The sequence below is a fragment of the Capricornis sumatraensis genome, chromosome 6 (assembly GCF_032405125.1).
Source record: "Capricornis sumatraensis isolate serow.1 chromosome 6, serow.2, whole genome shotgun sequence".
In the NCBI taxonomy this organism is placed as follows: domain Eukaryota; kingdom Metazoa; phylum Chordata; class Mammalia; order Artiodactyla; family Bovidae; genus Capricornis; species Capricornis sumatraensis.
Genome location: NC_091074.1, coordinates 74,220,288 through 74,240,782, shown reverse-complemented (window position 1 = coordinate 74,240,782; position 20,495 = coordinate 74,220,288). Strand labels below are relative to the sequence as shown.

General features: G+C 44.2%; 1 pseudogene; it reads right to left on the bottom strand.

Moving 5' to 3' along the window:
• Window positions 1-79: 79 nt before the first annotated feature.
• LOC138080753 (serine protease 40-like) lies at window positions 80-20,108 on the bottom strand (annotated as a pseudogene).
• Window positions 20,109-20,495: the final 387 nt, after the last annotated feature.

Here is a 20,495-nt window from a genome sequence, read left to right as displayed (position 1 = left end):
ACCACCAGCTTTCCTCCTTGGGCCCGTCCACATGGGAAAGTGGGGAGACAAGAGCATTTCCCTAGAGAGATTTGGGGCTCTATGTCACAGACACTCCCATTGTGGAGAGATCTGCTCCTGGAGGGGTCCCCGATCCAGGAGCCAGCTGGAATGGCCCCGCCTCCATGCCTGTCAGGACCCCCACATATAGGACCAGGCCCGGGGCTGTGGGGGTAGAGGACACAGGCCTGCTTCTGCTGTTTTCTCTCTGGAGACTAGTCCTGCCTCTGCACTGTGTCCTCCATAGGGGGCATAGCGGTGGGGGCTCAGCCAGGGTCTGAGGGGATGGGCTGTGACCTACGTCGTTGAGTGGCCTCCAGAGCTCACAGAGGGGAGCAGAGAGCGTGGATTCTGAGCCCGCCTGCGAGGTCCTCTCAGAGGTGCCAAGAGGTGAGCACTGAGTCGGGTGAGCTGGAACTAAGGCGCCGATCTGGAGAAATGACACAGGAGGGACCCTGACAGAACAACAAGAAAGCAGACGGGGAGAGTCACTTGCCCTTCTCCTGCCATGAGGTGCAGAAAGGACAGCAATGGAGGGTCCCCATGAAGACTACCCACACTGACCCCAGACAGGGACCTCCCATATACCCACACTGATCCAGCACAGGGCCCTCCCAGAGACCCACACCCCAGACAGGGCCTCCCACTGACCCACACTAACTCCACACAGGGATCTCCCACAGACTCACGGCGACCCTACACAGGAACCCTCACACAGACCCACACTGAGCCCACACAGAGAACTCTGACAGACCCACACTAACCCCAGACAGGGCCTCCCACTGACCCACACTAACTCTGCATAGGGATCTCCCACAGACTCACAGCAACCCTGCACAGGAACCCTCAGACCCAACACAGAGACCTCTGACAGACCCACACTGACCCACACAGGGACTCCACTACCCTCACATGGGAATCTTCCACAAATCCACCCTGATCCTGTATAGCAGTCAACCACAGATTCACACTGATCCTGCTTACAGATCTCTCAAACACCCACACTGACCCCACACAGAGACCTCTGATAGACGCACATTTACCCCACACAGGAAACTTCCACAGACCTACACTGAGCAATCTCACACGAGACCTCTCTTTGAGACCCCCACACAGACCTCACAGGCATTCTTTAGAATCTGAGTATACACACTGTGATAGTTCCTTCATAGTGAGTCTGATATCACTGAACAAACCATGTGCATTGTGCTTTGCAATGCAAATGTGTACAACCAATATTTACAACAGTGTGGAGATTCTTCAAAAAAATAAAATTAGAATACCATGTGATCCAGCAATTCCACTTCCAGTCATAGAGCAAAAGGAATTAAAATGCTTTTATTCTCAAGAGATATCAGTACTTCTCTATGTCCTTTGAAACTTCATTCATAGTAATGGCATGCAGAGAACCTTCCAGTTTGTTGTGGATGAGTCCATAAAGAATACACACACAAATATACATACATAACATATACAATGGGATATTATTCAGCCTCAAAAAAAGTAAATCATGACATTTACAAGAACATGAATGAACCTGGAGATCATTATGCTAAATAATATAAGCCTTCCGGAAAAGAACACTGCATGGTATCACTTACATGTGGAATCAAAAAAAGGACAGTCATAGCTGGTCATGGGGTATCTGCAAACAGATTGGTAAACAGATACAAATTTTCTGTTATAACATGAAAAATAAATGAAAGAATAAAGTCTTGAAAATTTCTGAGAGTAGAATTTACATGTCCCCATATACAAATGTAAATATGTGAGAAGTAATGGGTATGTTAATTAACTTGATTGTTAGAATCCTTTCACAACACATATGTATGTCAAATAACCACTTTATGTACTTTAGCTACACCATGGTTTTGTCAGGTAGCCCTCAAAAAAGAGAAAAAAAATCAAAAAAATGAACAAAACTACTTAAATTTACCATTACATAAAGAGATAAGGAAAAAATGTATAAAATCAGAAGTGAAGGGATATTACTACCAGCTTTATAGACATAAAAAGAAAATTTTATGTCTAGAAACATCCTACCAAGTCTGAATTATGAAGAAATACAAAATCTAAACAGCTCTAGAAGTGAAGATATTGAATAACTATCAAAAAACCTCCAGTGACGGAACACCCAGCATCAAGTATCTTCATGGTGAATTCTACCAAGTGGAAAGAATTAACACCAAGTCTTCTCAAGTTCTTCCAAACAATTAAATAGGAGACAGTTTCCTCAGTCATTCTATGAGGTCACCATTACACTGAATATAAAGCCAAAGACATGACAAAAGTACACCACAGACCAACATCCCTCATGCAAACTGGCGCAGAAGCCCTTTAAAAAACAATAAGACAGAACAACAGAGGAAAGGGCTTATACACCATGACCAAATGGGACTGATCTTGCAATGTAAGATTGGTTCAATAAATGAGAAAAATCAATATGGCTTATCACTTAAAAAGATGGAAATAAACATCATGTGATCATCTTAACTGATGCAGAAAATAAAACATTTCACAAAATTCAATGCCTTTTTGTGATTAAAAAAAAAGTTGATGACTTCAACATAATGAAGGTCACATATGGGAAAAGTCATAGCTATTAAGTGGTGAAACTTTCCCGTGAAAATCAGGGACATAGAAAGGTTGCCTGTTTCACCACTTCTATTCAGTACACTACTAGAATTCCTAGACGAATAAATAAGACAAGATAAAAACTAAAAGATATCTAAATCAAAAAGGAAAAATGAAACTATACTTGTTTTCAGGCAATACAATATCATATGCAGAAAACCTTATGATTACACACAAACACACCAAAAAACACCCTTAGCATTAATAAATGAATTTAGAAAAGTGCCAGATATAAAATCAACATTTAAAAATCAATTCTGTCTCTCTATATTAACAATGGAAAACATGAGAAAGAAATTAAGAAAGCAACACCATTTATCATATCATGAACTATAGAGTAAAATACTAGAAACAACTTTACAAGGGGAAAAAAGAGATGTATATGGAAAACTAGAAAATATTGCTGAAAGAAATTAATAAAGATGCCAACAAATGTAAAGGCATCCTGTGTTCACAGGCTAGAAGACGTAATGCTGTCAATACTAAAAGTGATGCACAGATGACAGTCTCTAATTATAATGAGGTCTTCTTTTTTTAGAAAATAAAAAACTTCATCCTGAAATTCACATGGAATTCTAACAGCCTGAACAGGCAAAATAATGTGTAAGCAAAATAAAGTTTGAAGTTTCAAATTTCTTGATTTCAAAACTTGCTATAGAAGGGGGGTGGTTTCAAGATGATGGAGGAATTGGACAGGGAAACTACCTTCTCCCCTACAAATATATCAAAAGATAACCTGTATGTGGAACAATTCCCATAGCACATCTTCTGAACCCTGGGAGAGGACCCCAGGAGTCCAGAAAGGCAAGCCAATCTACTTGGAATGAGGTAGGGCAAAAGACAAAGACAAAAAGGGAGAGAAAGGATCTTGAGAATCCATCCTGAGGAGGGGGTCCTGAAGGAGAAGTTTCCAGGCAACAAGAAACCCCCTCACAAGTGGGGTTATAGGGGAGCTTAGGAACCTCAGATGGAAGCACAATAATGCAAAACAGAGAAAATTCTGCACAGAGGTTGTGCCAAATTGCAATTTCCAGCCAAAAAGAAGCTCACACACTCTCATCAGCCTGCAGCAGGTGGGGGCTGGGTGCGGAGGCTCTGGCTGTGGGGCTTGGTCCTCAGGGAAAGGACTGGGGCTGAATGCTGTGAAGATACTCCAAGAGGGTTAATGTGACACAGCACAGCAGGACAGGGGAAACTCTGGGACCACTAGAGAAAGTTCACTTCTGTGGGAAGGCTCTCAGGCAGCATTCTAATTCTGCGTGCACCCACAGAACAAAGAACAGAACCATAGAGAATACCTAGGAGGGGAGAGCAGGCTGCAGTTTGTAGCCCCAGAGGCAGAAAAGCAGGCGCACAACTGCCAGAGGCAAAAGGCAAAGGACCACTACAATCTTGGCCCCATGGACCCATGGATCACATCTACAGCTAAGCTGTGAGTGGCCGAGGATCACTACCCACATCTTCCCAGAACCCTGAGTGGCTCAGATCTGCCAGCCAGCAGGGTCATAACCCAAGGACAACTCCCCTGGGGAAACACACAACTCACCTAAGACTGTGGCAACCTCCACAGGACCCAGCTGGGAGCCCAGTTGGCTTGGCTCTGCCAAGGGTCCAACAAACCAGGATCAACTCCCGTGGGAAGTCCACCATTCAATCTTTTGTTATTAATTTTGTTTAATAAGTGTCAGCAAGCTCCAGTGCAGGATGCCCCATGCCAATCCTCCAGCAAAACAGGAACACAATCCAGCATATTAGCACATAGGCTGCCCAAAGTCATACCAAACCCATAGACACCCCGAAACTCACCACTGAACTGTGCTTCAGAGAGACATGATCCAGCTTCATCCAACAGAACACAAGCACAAGTCCCCCCATCAGGAAACCTTCACACTAGTCCAGCCCCACGATGGAGGGCAGATTGCACAACTAAGAGGAACTATAACTCTCCAGACAGGAAGAGGACAAAACACCTACAAAACATAAATAAGACCATTAACTAAACAGTAACAGTAATCTCTGCTGATCGAGAAATAATATAAATGGATTAAACAGTGGTTGAATGGTTTAAAAAAAAAAAAGACCCAACTCGAAGCTATCTACAAGAGACTCATTTTAGATTTAAAGACACATACAGGCTCGAAATGAAGGGATGGAAAAAGATACTCCATGCATGTAGATAGTAAGCAAAAGAAAGCAGGGGTGGCTACTCATATAAAAGAGTGATGTTAAGTCCAAAATTGTTTCCATAGAAAAAGGTCTCTATATTTTAATAAGAGTCACTTCAACAGGAAGATATAAAAATTATATATGCATACAGCATCAGAGCACATAAAGGTATAAAGCAAATACTGGAATTAAAGAAAAAAATTGATTGCATATAAGGGCAGTAAGGGACTTCAATAATCCACTTGTAAAAATGGATAGAAAATCAATAAACAAACATGCCTTGATGAAAACATGTAAGGATCGTATGGTCCTTACAGACATATTTAAACATACCACCAGACAGCAGCACATATACATTCAAGTACACAAGCAACATCCACCAGGATACATAATAGGTCACAATCAAGTTTTAACAAATTTAAAAAGACTGAAATAATTTCAGGTATCTTTTCTGACCACAATAGGATGAAATAAGAAATCCCTTAAGAGCAAGAAAACAGGAAGATTGAGAAACATGTGGAAGCTAAACAATACACTCTTTCCCCCCACTTCTGGTTTTTCTGAGGTATAACTGATATTGACCGCTGCATAATTTTAAGACATACAGCATAATGATTCGACTTACATATATCATGAAATGATTATCACAAGAAGGTTGATGAACATCATCTCTTATGGATACAAAATAAAAATAAAAGAAAAAATGTTTCTTTTGTGATGAGAACTCTTAGGATTTACTTTCTTAACTGTCATATATAAAATACACCAATTTTAATTACATTTATTATGCTGTATAAAACATTTAAAAAAAAAAACATTGGGTCAAAGATAAAATCAAAGGAAAAATAGACACAAAATAGACTGTACACCCAAACTAATATACACCAGTACTTTTCCTAACACTGCCCTTACACATATGAAAAACCTACCATTAAACACATACAAATCCCCAAATTCATGGGTGAAAAAAGCACATGTAAAAATAGTCCTCAAATATCAAACACCTAATCACCAACTACTTGATGTCTGTGTTACAATCTCAACACCCTCCAAATCCAACACTCACCCTTACACACTCACAAAAATAGAGGCATGAACTCCCCTTAATCACAAATATCCACAGACAAAACCAACCTGCACATTGGACAACCTATCAGACTCCCACTAACCAATTAGTTACGTACAAACCCCATCTATGCTTGCAAATCAATCATGATTTGACATCAGACTACAAATAGATGTCTGCTACTTCATCATGGACAAGACTGCCCTTTGAACATATGTGTCGACTGATATTTTCACGTTAAATATTTTCACTTGTGAAACCATGAGAATGTATGTTAGATCTTCACTCACTGTCCACTCATTTTCCAATGACCTGCGCTACTTCTTGCGATGAGCGCTTTCAAGTGGAAGAAATTCCCTTTAGCTTTTATACTCCTCAGAAGGCACGGACTAGAATGGCACCTGTTTAACTGCTCTCACGATTGACCCTCCACTACAGGCCCTGCAGTCCGGGAAGCATTCTTGCAACCTGCTCCCCAGAGGTGCCAGTAACCCTGGTGTAAACACTGCAAGGGAACTGAGCGCTGTAGGGGAGTCTCCCTATACTGACAAGGGCACAAGTAACCCCCAGGGTGAAAAACAGCGCAGAGTGCGACACCTGAGGGTTGAAAAGTCTGTGTCTCCCTTACCTCAAAGTTCCTGTAACTGATGCTAGAGACTGCCCTGAGTGGCACCTCTGTCCACGCAGGGTTGGCGGTTGGGGCTCCGCCCTCTGTATTTCAGCTAGAGTTCCTGTCTTCCTGAGCAGACAACTTTAACAGAAGCTGGGAGCAGCTCTTGAATAATGGCCGTCAGCCTGTCCACAGTGGGCGTGCGCATGCGTGCAGACACTGGGCACGCAGACAACTGTCCGAGGAGGTCGCTGCAGGAGGGCAGAGAAGTTAGGGTTCGAACACGCTGAGGAGCTTCTATGTCCATGGCCTCTCACCGGGAAGCTTCATAGCACTCTCTTAAAATCAGCTCTTGTGAGCTGCGCACCGGTGATTTTTACGTTTCACACCTGAAATCCATGCACTTAAATACAAGAGTTTTGGAGAACTCCATCCTTAAATTGGGAAAGTGTTTTCATGCCCTTTCATGCCTTTTCATGCCCTTGGACTGCAGTTCCTTGATTCTTGTTTATGTCTGTCAAAAACCAGTAGGTCCTTTTCCCTAGTAGGCCAAAAGTTTCCATTAAAGAACAATTCTAGCAAAGAATTTCAGATCTGGAAAACGCTCTGAGATACTGTGTGCTGACTCCATTCCTACACTCTCCAAATGCACTCACTCGACTAGAGTATTTTTTCTTATTATTTATTTACTTCATGGAGGGTCTTCAGTAAATGTTGATTCTCAGATGTTTCCTTGCAAGGTTTTTGTTATATCAATAACTTTGATCAAGACTTGAAAATCTGGGTCAGTTTCAGTTGACATAGCAGTAGCATGGGAATAGTTTTATGCTCCCTTCCGTTTTTATTATATATTGGAGAATTTAAGCTCCCTAATTTTTTTTTTAAGAGATAGTAGCAGAATCAACTTACTGATTTGGGTTAGTAATACTTTACAAAGAAGATTCAATCATCAGATTCTCTTAGTGATCAATTCCAAAATTAGTACCATTTCTACTTCACAGGATACCTCTTAAAACCCCTGGTATCTAACAATACTGAGAGCCTCCAAGCACACAGATTGAAAACTCTACAAGACATAAGCATGGAATCCCACTGCACTTCTAATGTTCCATGCTTCAGCAGAATACGATAGGTCATCTAAGGTCTGTGATCCATAACCATAGATTTTTTTCTCAGCAAGCAATACCTGCCTCCCTCCTTTCTGCATGATAGTCAGAGATCATGGTCCAAAGGACTTCTGCTACTCCCTTCTGTTGCCTGTCTCCCCAGATTACTTCTGGACTCATTTAATTGTATCTGCCTCCGTGGTCTAAGATTTTGATGGAGTAAAAAATGACTGTAGACATGAGATGGGATAATTTTTTCCAAAATTCAATTTTTATATCAGTGGCCCTGGGAAGGTTCATTCAAACTCTACTCAGAGCCATGAATAAGAATTTTTTAACAATTTTTTGACAGGACAAGGGGAAGAATCAACAAGAAAGCCCACCTTTCTGGAGTGCCAGGGTACAATATTTTACCTCCCCATTCCTCTAGTGTGAAGTTACTGGTTAAAATAATTTCATCTTTTCCCATGAGAAAAGCTCAAATAGTGAGAAATGTCTCCAAGTTGTTAATTTCTTCAACCCTTAACAGTTTGATTGATGTTTTTTGTTTGTTAAATAAAATTTACTGCGATTTTCCTTAAATTGCTCTCACCTCATCTTCTCAACTAAGGTCGAGGGAGAGTGCACAGAGTAGCTAACCCAGAGAATAAAAAAGAAAAAGTTAGGTGCGTGTAAGAAGATATTTTTGTACTGAAAGCGCTAAAGGCCTGGAAAATATGCAGATGGACAAGCCATTCCCTTCCAGTGACTGGTCAAACCCTCTGAAAGTATCCAATATATGTATCATTGAAATCTTTCAGATTTAGAATTGGGAAAAAAGGTAGAAATCATGAGGAACTGGGCATGAGTTAAGAACAATTTCCTACACAATTGTAACAAAGAAGAGTAAAGAACCTGAGTTCTGAATTCCCAATTCCCTATTTTTCTTTTTCAATATGGCCACTGTTAAGTTTTCATACAGCTTTGCCCTTTGAGGCATTTTTTTTCTTTAGTTAATTGTTTTTTTTTTTTTCACCAGGAGCAAAAAACTTTTTAAGCAGAAAGAAAAATTTGTGTCCCAAAGGACTCAATTGCTCTTCTAAATCTTTACAAACATTAAAAAGCAATATAATGGAAAAGGAATAGAGATTTTAAAAAATATTAAAATTAACTCAAAATGGAACATAGATTTAAATGTAAAATTTCAAAATTTGAAACATTTTTAAGAAAATAGGAGAAAATCTTTGGATCCTAGGGCTTGGTGAAGGCTTTTTACACATTGAGAGGAAAAACATTATTGATTAAAAAAAAGAGAAAATTGGATTTTATGAAAATTCAATATTTTCCTACATGAAAGACTCTGTTAAGGATGAGAAGAAGCTACAAGTTTGGAGAAATTATTCGCAAGTCACACATCTGACAAAAGTCTTAGAGTGTATAAAAAACTATCAAAACAATAAAAATAGGAACAATTCAATTAGAAAATGAGGAAAAGATATGAAGATACATTTCACCAAAAGAGGACATCTGTTTGACAAGTAATTCATGAAAAGACGTTCAAAACTCCTGGTCTTTAATGTAACTCAAATTAGGAACACAATGAGAATAAATCACATGTTGATTTAGAACAGCTAAAATGAAAACTAACTTCATTATTAGTGAGTGTGCCAAGAATAAGTTATCTCATAGTGCTGTTAATGGAACTGTAAAATGATACAGTCAAACCTAAAAGCAGTTTGGCTATTTCTTTAAAAAACTAAATATATACTTACCATATGGTCCAGCAATTGCATCCCTGGCTGTTTACTCCAGGAAAATGAACACAGGGTAACAGGATCTGAGTATAGTCTGCAGGAGTACAAAGATATTCAAGTTCTGTAAGAAAGATCAAGATTTGAATCCCTGTTCCCACTAATTCCTACTTATGTGACCTCTGAAAAACTACTTAACCCTGCTAGGCTTCAGTTTATCTTTTAAAAGCAGCTAAACCAAGATAAGAATGCTGAGCACTAAGTCAGTTTCAGGCAATGGGGAACTGGCTGCCCTGGAGCAGACATTCGGTCCATCTGTTATGTGGATATGATATGTGTTGGAATCCCCTGGTTAGAGGTCTAAGGAAAACCGGGTGGGCGGTGGCGGGGTGGGGGTGGGGGGCAGAAAAACACCTACCTCCAGAAATAAGATATAGGAAGGCCTGGCCCCAGGGCACAGCCAGCCTGAGGCTGCTGGGGTTGGGAAGAAAATAAGACCTTAGGACCAGTGGAGTGGCTACTAGTGCAGCTGAACTGCCTGAGCTCCCCTGGTCTTCTGGAGAATGTGTGTGGACCACATGGTGTCTCAGTAGCTCCCTGACTCCAGGGCCCTGAGCAATCTTGCCTAAGGACCCATACCAGAGTTCCCCACCAAGGCAGGGAAAGTTAGTCTTCACCTTCCAGAGACTGCTGGGCTGTTAAGGGCTGAAGCTGATGGTGGTACCTCAGTGGTAGAACTCTAGCCAGAGGAATGGCCAAAGGCAGGGACTGTGGAAATGTGTGGATGCTGGGAAGACACTTTTTTGAGACCTTTTCAACTCGAGTGCGAGTTCCTGGCTCCAGACATGGGATCCATGTGAGAGTGCATGTGAGTCCATTTGTGGTTATCTGTCTGTGGGAGTCCAGGATATATCGGCAATGCCAGGATTGGAAAGAACTTGGCCTGAATCTTTTGAATAGCGTCTAGTCCGTATTGGATATGTGCTAAAGGGGACATCTACCATATTATCATGCGAAGTCTGGGGTGGGTACATTCTGAGGCCTCCTGGGGTGCTGCTGGTTACACAATGACTCTGTGTCAGGTACTTGGCAGGAAGGATGATGAGAACACTGCTTCCAGGCTTATTGCCAGGCAACTAAGTCCTGAGTCAGCTAAGCAGAAAGAAGACACTAGGCTCCTACTGCTGAAGGTGTGTGGACACTTGGGACAGGCTGGCCTGAGGCCCTGGCCAGAAGGGAGCCATTTCATGTGGGGTTCAGGGCCAGGAAGGTGGGCAGTGAGTTTGGAACCATGGAGGTAGGTGAGGGATGATGGGGTCCGTGAGGGAACATGGGGTGGGTGAGGGATCCGTGGGGTCCGAGAGGGATCATAGAGTGGGTGAGGGATCATGGGGGTGTCTGAGAGGACATGGGAGTGGGTGAGGAGTTACTGGGAGTCAATTCTAGGAGCAGAGGTGTGAGGTCTGCCAGACTGGACCTCAGCTCGCAGCCTGGCAAGGGTCTCCTCGCTCTGTCTCCCACTCAGTCGCCAGATCCCCCACGTGCAAGAGCCTTCTGTACTGTAGGCAGGAACCCCCTTCCTCATGGCCTGGGTCATGTACCTCAGTCCAGCTCAATTGTCCTGATGCGGGGAACATCCCCTTACCTCCACAGGGAGTAGGTCGTCCCTTCTCCAAACCTGGGGAGTGATGCTTCTTTACTTTGAGAAAGATTCTTACTCCCCTGCAGTACAGACACCTGACACTATGTCTTACTTCCTATTACGGGCTGAATTCTGACAACCCCCAACCCCAGTTCATTGGCTGAGGTGGTAAAGAATCTGCCTGCAATGCGGGAGACCCAGGTTTGATCCTGGGGTTGGGAAGATCCCCTGGAGAAGGGAATGGGCAACCTACTCCAGTATTCTTGCCTGGAGAATTCCATGGACAGAGGAGGCTGGCAGGCTATATACTCCATGGGGTCACAGAGTCAGACATGATTGAGCAACTAACACACAGAAAATTCTTATGTTGAGTCCTAACCTCCAGAACTTCAGAATGTGACTTTCTTTTGTCTGCGCAGTCCAGCATGTGGGTTCTTGGCTCTTCAACAAGAGACTAAACCCATGCCCCCTGCAGAGGAAGCCTGGTGTCTTAACCACTGTACAACCAGAGCAGTCCCCAAATGTGACTTTATTTGGAGTAGAGCTTTTAAAGAGATAATCAAGTTAAAATGAGGCCACGAGGATGGATCCGGGTACTGCTAAGTCACTTCAGTCATGTCCAACTCTGTGTGACCCCATAGACGGCAGCCCACCAGGCTCCCCCCTCCCCGGGATTCTCCAGGCAAGAACACTGGAGTGGGTTGCCATTTCCTTCTTCAATTCATGAAAGTGAAAAGTGAAAGTGAAGTCGCTTAGTCATGTCCCACTCTTAGCGACCCCATGGATGCAGCCTACCAGGCTCCCCTGCCCATGGGATTTTCCAGGCAAGAGTACTGGAGTGGGGTGCCCTTGGGTTGCAAATGGTGTCCTTATAAGAAGGGGAAATGTGGACACAAACACGCAGGGGGAAGACCCTGTGAGGACACAGGGCAGAGGTGGTGTCTATAAGCCAAGGCGAGAGGCCTCAGGCTTCTGGGCTCCGGAACTGTGATAAACAGTTCCTGTTGTCTAAGCCACACTGCCTGTAATATTTGTTACAGCAGCTGGAGCTGACTGATGTTCTTCCTCTGAGGCCTGTGCATTCCCACAGTAGAAAGACGCCCTTCTCTCTCCCCAGCTGGACTCCTTCAGAGTCCCCACCCCTGCCCTCCTCCTGCTGTAATGGCCCTGCTGCTTCCTGTTTGCTTGTCCAGGGAATCAGACGACAGACCTCAAGAGAAGGGCTGAGTGCTGAGGATCAGGAGGAGCCATAGGGCCCCAAGACAGAATCAGGATGACTCTCATTTGTTTTTATTTGGCTTTTCAAGCTTGGATTGTGGGGGTCACAGCTGGTGGACAGGGAAGCCAAGAAGAGACCATCGAGACCTGATGGGGCTGGAGGAGGGGAGGGGGGAAGGTTCCAGTGAGCAGGCCGGGTCCTGAGGCACATAGCTGGAGCTGAGGGGCTTGGCGGATCACCACAGGGCATTTCTCAGGGCCCCAAGCATGAACAACACCAGGGGCCAGGTCTGTGGAGGCACAAAGGCTATGCCTGGCATGGACGAGCCGGCAGCCTGCAGAGACTGGTGTGGAAACTGGGTCTGTGGAGGAGTGGACGTGGGCTCAGGGAGCGGTATAAGAGCAGACGTGGGCTCAGGGTGGGGTGTAAGAGTGGACACAGGGGCTCAGGCTGTGCTGCCACATTTTAGGGTAGCCACTTACCCTCTTTGGGACCTGTTTGCTCACCTATAAAACAGGGGAAAACAGAAAGTGTGAAGAAAGCATCAAAATTCGAATATCCAACAGTGGGACTTCCTTGGTGATCCAGTGGTTACAAATCTGCCTTCCCATGCAGAGGACACTGGTTGGATCCCTAGTCAGGGAACTGATATCCCACGTGCCACAGGCCAACTAAGTCCACATGCCGCCACTACTGCACTCACGTGCTCTGGAGCTCACGTGCTACAACTGAGAGAGGCCCACGCGCAGAAACGAAGAGCCCGAGTGCTATAACTAGTGCCCACCCAACACAGCCAAAAGAAAGCAAAGAAACAAGCAAATGCAAAAAAATACACACACACACAAATATCCTACGGTAGACTGATATCTGGAATATATAAAATACATAAAGAGCCCCTAAACGAAGAGACAGAGCACCCAACAGAAAAATAAGAGGGGGAAAAAATCTTGAAAAGAAACTTTACAGAAAAAGATATCCAATGATAATAAATATGTGAAAGTATATTTAATTGGTCATCAAGGAAATCAAACTACAGTAAGCTATTAAAATGAAAAAAGATGAAAAGTGCTAAGTATTGGTGAGAATACAAACTCTCATCCACTGCTTCAATGAGTGGAAATGGTGAACCACTTTGAAGACGTTTGGTAATGTCTGCCAAAGGTGAATACATGCATACCTTTTCCTCCAACAGTACTACTCACGGGATTCTGTGAAACAGAAGACGAAACATTTGGAGTGAAATGAAATGAAACACTTGGAGCACTAAAATACCCACTAAGAGTAACTAATCATAGGATTCAATGCGCACAGGAGCGTCCTGTAGAGCAAGGAGACTGAACACACTACAACTACAGGCAACAGCATGGACGAATCTCACAGATACAACGTGAAGACAAGAAAGGCTGACAACTGGAAATAAATTCTACTTATGCAACATTCGGAATCTAATCTAAAGTACTGAAGATGAAGATGGTGGTTTGCGTTGGGTGTTGGTGACAGGAAGGAGGTGTGAGCGGGGCCTCTAGGGTATTGATCACATGTTGCTTCACTATGTGAAATTTTATCCAACTTATGAAAAGAGCATGGATATATTCTTTTGTATGTATGTTACACTTCAATAAAACCTTTAAAATATACTTCAAGAACAGATGCTGTAGGTGTCCTCATGTGCAAGGGAGTTAGGAAGGGGGGTTGGCCTGGGGGACACTGCCAAGGGATGGAGCCCAGGAAGACGCATGGAGGAGGAAACGGGAAGTCCCAGGGGCTCCACAAAGAGAGCAGAGGCAACACAGCCCCTCCCCAGGGAAACTGAGGCCCTGAGAACAGGCGAGGGAAAAAGAGAAAGCGCCTTACTCATTTGGCAGATGGACTTTCTGTGGAGAAGTCCCCAGCCCACAGCATGTCCACATGTACAGAGCAGTTCTTGCCTTTTCCATCTCAGTATAAGTTTATAGAACTTGTTCTCAACGAAGCTCACATTCTCTCCTGGAGATGGAAGGGTTCAAGCAGAGGTGCTCTGAGGATAAGTAGGAAATCAGGGAAGGAGGCTGTACCCAAGCTACAGAGCTCTGCCTTATCGGTCAGCACTACACTTCAATGTGGGGTTTTCTCCAAACACCTGAGCTTTCATCCTTGTTTCAGACTTCTACCTATGCCTAATAAGCCCTCCCCTGTTTCTCAAACTTTTCCAAACTCATCCTATTCCCTCTACCTCTTTTATAATAACAGACACACTATTTCACAAAGGAAAATGGCAAATCCCTCCAACACCTGCCACTCACTGGTGCTTAGTAATCGTTCACCAACCTATCTACCCTTTCACAAACCATCCCATCCAGTCACCTTTTGTCTGTCACTAACCTTGCTTTCCATCCACTTGTTCCTCCATCCTACTACCCATCTTCCCTCATGTCCCATTCGCCCACTCAGCCTTCCATCCATTTGCCTATACACTCATCTTTTCACCCATCTCTCCATTCTCCCCTCCATCAATAGACCCACTCACTCCATCTCTCTGCCCACCATCCTTTCAACCATTGGCCCAGCCATCTTCCCTTCCACCCATTCATCCTCCCACCTTCCTGCCATCCATCCTCTCGCCCTATCACTCATTTATTCTTCATCCAGTTTACTCATTTATTCCTCCATCCTCATGTTAAGTATCTTTTAGCTAATGATACTAACATTTTTAGTTGGCGCAGAGAGGTTAAATGAAATAAGTATTATTATTTTAGATCTAATAAGTGGTGTAAAGGAAATAAAACAAGAAGATGTACTATTAGGGGTTGCCTGTTTTAGCTCATGTGATCGAGTGAAACTGCTCAGAAGAGTAGCCAAGCTGCATATGTTATGAAACAAGGCATGATGAGCTTAGTTGGAAAAGCAAATGAGTCCAGGGAGATAGTCAAGATGCAGACCTAAGGTGGGAACCGCCTTGGCATCATCAAGGCAGGAAGGAGGCCTGCTGGCTGGGGTGGTGTGGGTGAGGGGTGCAGTAGGAGGTGAGAGAGAGGAATGGGGCCTGAGAGCAAAGGCAGGGAGTTGCGACCTTATTTTAAGTAGAAATGAGAAGGCACTGGGGGTGATGAGGAGGGAACTGGCATGACTCCTGCTCTAAAGCAAATATTTAGACAGCTATGTGGAGACTAACGAAGAGCACACAGGGTGGGAGCCGAGATCAGTCTGGAGGTCCAGGGAAGAAAGACCCGGGGGCAGCAGTGGGATACCTACCAGGTGCTAGGCCCTGCCTGGGGCACAGACTGGGATATTGAAACAACAAAGACAGGGTCCCTGTCCTCAAGGAGGAACTAGCCTGTGTGTGTGTGTGAAGTGTGTATACATGTGTTGTGTGTGTTTGGGTGTGTTGTGTGTGTGTGCTGTAAGAATTATGGAGACCTGGTTGTTTGTCCTATAATTACTGAGTGTTACTGACACACTAATAAGCAAGGACCATGGATGCTGGAACATCCCACCCAATGAAGACAGAATCTATTCAAAATGCTTATAACACCTCTGTAGAACATCATACCAAATTATGACCCTACAAACAATTACAAATAAATATTCTTTCCCTCCATAATTTTGCATCATAATCATTTCACCAAGTTGTAAACACTCCTTTCCTTAATGAAGACTCTTGCTTATAAGTTATTCATAACTTTTGGCCTAGATTTCTCCTCTTTCAATCTTAAAAAATACAATTTTTTTCCTGTTACTCAGTTTGCCTAATAACCCTACAAAGTAGATAACTGACCTGAGCTGGGAGAAGAGCAAAGCGAGTTTCAGAGAGTGAAACCCTCTAAGTCATAATCATTTTAAACTGATCAGGCAGGTTCAGAGGTCAGAGGTAATACTTCAGTTTTCTTTCTACTTTTCCCAAGCACCTCCTATGGCACTGGGAAATCAGAGAGTTTGTTAGTGACCTGGAAGGAGTCAGGCCCCAACCATGACCTTTGAGTTGGATCAAGTCATCTCAGATCTATGGTTGATTTAAACCTTGGAATCAAGAACCAGAAAGACTTCAAGAACTCAGATTCTTGATTCCAAAGTCAGATTCCCAGACTTCAGAGCTTTACACTTTAGGGGACACCAAAGCCTTAGAATCACACACTTTCAGAACTAGAACTAGAATGGTCCAGTCCTCTGGAAATGAAGCATAGTGGGCCAAGGGGACCTTTGCCTGGAGACCCCTCAGGTAGAGACATACCTCCCTTCTTTGCTCCTGTCCTTCTCCCCTTCCTCCTCCTCCTCTTATCCCCCCCCCCCAACTCCCCAGTAACCTCTCACTTTCTTCATTGCACATCCCCCAGCCAGTTATCCAGCAGGATGAGTTACTGGGGAGCTTCATGCCAGGGACTGGGAGGCAGGCAGGGATGATGTAGGAGGTGAAGTTCACAGGAAAGAGCAGCTGCAATATGGCAATGTCAATCCCGAAGGGATATAACTTCTTGAAGTCTGGGTGTGTGATAATCCGAGTCACAGACACCTCCTGGGTGTGCTGGGTATGCTGGTACAGCTGGGTGCTTCCTAACAGAACCTGATAGTTCCCAAGGGCTTAGGATTTCCTGGAGGAAGAAAGGCGTGCTGTCACCATCATCTCCAAGTGGGGACTAGCTCTTTCCCTGCATCCTCATCTAACTGCCCACACCCCTCTGGACCCATCCACTCCTTGTGACGCCAGACAGCTTCTGTCCATCCATTTTGAATGTTCAGGAGGCCTTCTTTCTTGAGGCTAATTGATATCCTATTTACAGTTTCAGACATATGGCTGCTTTCTCCATTAGAAACTAGAATGGCAGAAGCACTGAATCCTTGCTCTGGAAATGTCCTCAGTGGGATCATCAAATGAAGGCTTTTTGATTGTACACAGCAGGCATTCTGGGGCAGTTCTCTCTCTCACTTTACCCTTCTGGAGACCCCATACAACCCACCTTCTGGCCCACTCTTCCTGACCATCCCTTTTCTTTAAACACCTCCCTGCCCAAGTCCTGCTTCTCCACTTAGTTACAAAGATTTACAAAATATTTGTTAAATAAATGAGCAACTGGGTGCAGGAAATGGAACCTCGCCTTGTTTCCCCAGCACAGGTGCTGAAACCAGTTCAGTTCAGTTCACATGCTCAGTCATGTCCGACTCTGCAACCCCATGGGCTACAGCACGCCAGGCCTCCCTCTCCATCACCAACTCCCAGAGTTTACTCAAACTCATATCCATTGAGTCGGTGATGCCATCCAACCAACTCATCCTCTGTCATCCCCTTCTCCTCCAGCCTTCAATCTTCACACCTCATCTACTTGGAGGCCCTCTCTCATGTTCCCCTCATCCGATCCTTGCCCTCCAGCAGGCACTCATTCTCCATAGCCCTTCTCCTGACCCTCCCACCCCCACTCCATGTGCTCTGCCCTTCTCACCCATGCTGGGCTTTCTCTTCTGACAGGATGGAGGTATGGTGAAGTGGGATTTGTCACTTCACCCTGATTCACAGAGCGGCTTGCATGGAGCATGGCACAGAGTGGTTGCTGACAGACTCTGAGCCCTCAAAGCTCTTGTGCCCAGACCTGGACTGTGATGCCTGAACTCCCTGGTGACTCCTCCTCCTCTGTTCAGAAGTCTGTAACTAAGCCAGCCCCAAAAGGCTAGGTGAATTAGACTCCTGAGCAGCCCTGTCACTCTCCCAGGGAGCCCACCCCCACTTATGCAGCCTGGCACCACGGCTATCTGCATGCACGCCAGTGACCATGACTCCTCCTGGGCACACAGTTTTGCAGGAGTAGTAAGAATTGCCCAGCTGTTGGTCATACACGCGGTCCCAGGCCCCTGCCTAGAGTCTGACACCTGGAAATAGGGGGCATTGAGAAGAAGTTTTGATCTGAGATGGGCCCATACCAAATGGCAGCGAGGACAGACACTGCCGCTCTCCTGAGGCACACCTGTGTTGGGGAACAGATACAGGGGCTGAGGGCAGAGCATGAGGAGGATCCGGGCAGGTGAGCGGGAGGACAGTCCAGGTGGAGGGTACACAGGCCAAAGCAGGAACGACATGCCTCTGAAGGCCACAGACTGCCCAGAGGAGCTAACTTGGGACACTATCCCCCTCCCTTGCCTAGGCTATAGACTCACTTGAGAAAGCAGTGGGCGGTGGAAAGGAGCCAGGTGGAGTTAATGAGGACAGCTCCACAGACGTGCAAGCCCTGGGATTGCAGACCGGCCTGCCGCGGCCACTGGCCTCCATGTCCCAGCCACCGTAGATCCTCCCATCACCTTGGGTTTCCCACACACTGTGGAGACTCCCCTGCCACCTATAGTAGAGACCCCAAGTGTCGCAACCAGGAGGGTCACATCACTTCACAGAGGCCAGGCCAAGGCCAGGCGTCCAGCGGCCTAGTCAAAATGACAGGGCTACCTGGACTCCGCCTTCACTGATACTTAATGAAGTCTAATTTACTATTCTTTCTTGTATAACTCATGCTTTGCATGTTATATCTAAGAGATCATGAAGAGTTTCTCCTATGTTTTCTCCGAGAAATTGTAAAGGTTGTTTCCTACATTTGAAACCATGATCATGTTTTAGTTCATTTTTACCTACCAGATATAATAGGTTTCCGTTTCTTAGTTTTTCATCTTTCTTGTGTATATCCATTTGTACCAACACCTTTTCTTGGTTAAAAAAGAAAATTTACTCTTTCTCATATTGAATTGTTTTAGAACATCTGTTGAAAATCAATTCATAACAAAAAGTAAGGTTCTACTCCTGGACTCTCAATCCTGTGCCAATGAACTGTATTGCTTTCCTGTGCCAGAATTCCACTGTCTCAATTAGTATGTATTATGGTAAAATCTGAAATCAGGTAATGAAAGTTCTCCAGCTTTATTCTATTGCCAAATTGTTTAGGCTATTTTACATCCTTTGAATTTCCCTATGAATTTTAGGATCAGCTGTCAAATTCTACCCAAAAAAAGCCTGCTAGAATTTTCACTGGGACTGCATTGAATTTATAGACCAATTTGAGGAGTTGCTTTCTTCATAATATGAGATCTCCTGATCCATGAACAAGAACAGTTTCTTTGTATAGACCTTTAATTTCTATCAGCAATATTTTATAGTTTTCAGTGTACAGCTCTTGCACTTCTTTATTATGTTTATTGCTAGGATTTTATTCTTTTCCATGCTATTATGAATGAAATTATTTTGTTAATTCTCTTTTCATATTTTTGTACCTAGAATACATAAATGCAATTTATTTTATAAGAAATATTGCTTCCTATGAACTTCCTACACTTGTTTATTCATCCTAGTCTGTTTTGTCTTGTTTTACATTGCTTTGGTGGGTTCACTGGGTGTTTCTAACATATAGGTTCATCTCTTCTGCACTAAAGGTTCTAATTTTTCCATTTAAAGTTGGATTCCTTTACTTATTTCTCTCCTATCTTCTTCTCTCTCTTTTTCCATTCCTCCCTTCTTTCCTCTCTTTCTCTCTCTCTCCCTTTCTTTCTTTCTTCCACATCACAGAGTTGACATTGATAAGGACTTTGTTCTCGTAAATACAATCTATCAATTTTTGTCTTTAATTTTGAGTGTTTATTCACAGTAATGTAATTATTAATACAGTTGGAATTACATTTTCCAGTTTGCAATTTGTTTTCTGTATATCTCTTATATTTCCCCCCAATTTGAGACAGAGTGTGATGTGGGACCCTTTGCTGAAGTGCTGCAGTGGATTCCCATACACTGGTGTACACATGGGTGAGTCCCACCTGTGGGTTAGAGTCCCACAGCAACATACAACTGGCTGGTTTCCAGGCTTGATCACCCGAGTGGGCAGTGCACAGGGTGCTCCCTCCTTAACTGGGCCTTTCTGGAAGCTCACAGGTTGGTGCCTGAATAGACACCCACATGGGCGTGAATTGAAACTGCAGTCTCTTTCTGTCACTTTCTCTTTTTTCAGTCTTTTCTGTCCCTCCTTCCCTTACCCCACCCTTAGTCCTACACCTGCACACCCATCCCCTTAATCCTGAATACTTCTTTGTGTCTTCAAGTTTCTGTCATTGGTATCTTTGTTTTATTTAGGTTTGTCTGTCCAACTGCTCCTGCAAGTCTCTGCTGACATTGTGGGCGTGGTGGAGCACCTATGCCTTGAAATACAAATGCAACCCACATTGTTTGACACTCCAGCCTTGGGTCGCTTGCCTGTGAGCTTAGTCATGTCTGCCTTCTTGTGACCGTTTGGACTGTAGCCCACCAGGCTCCTCTGTGTATGCGGTTTTCCACACAAGAATACTGGA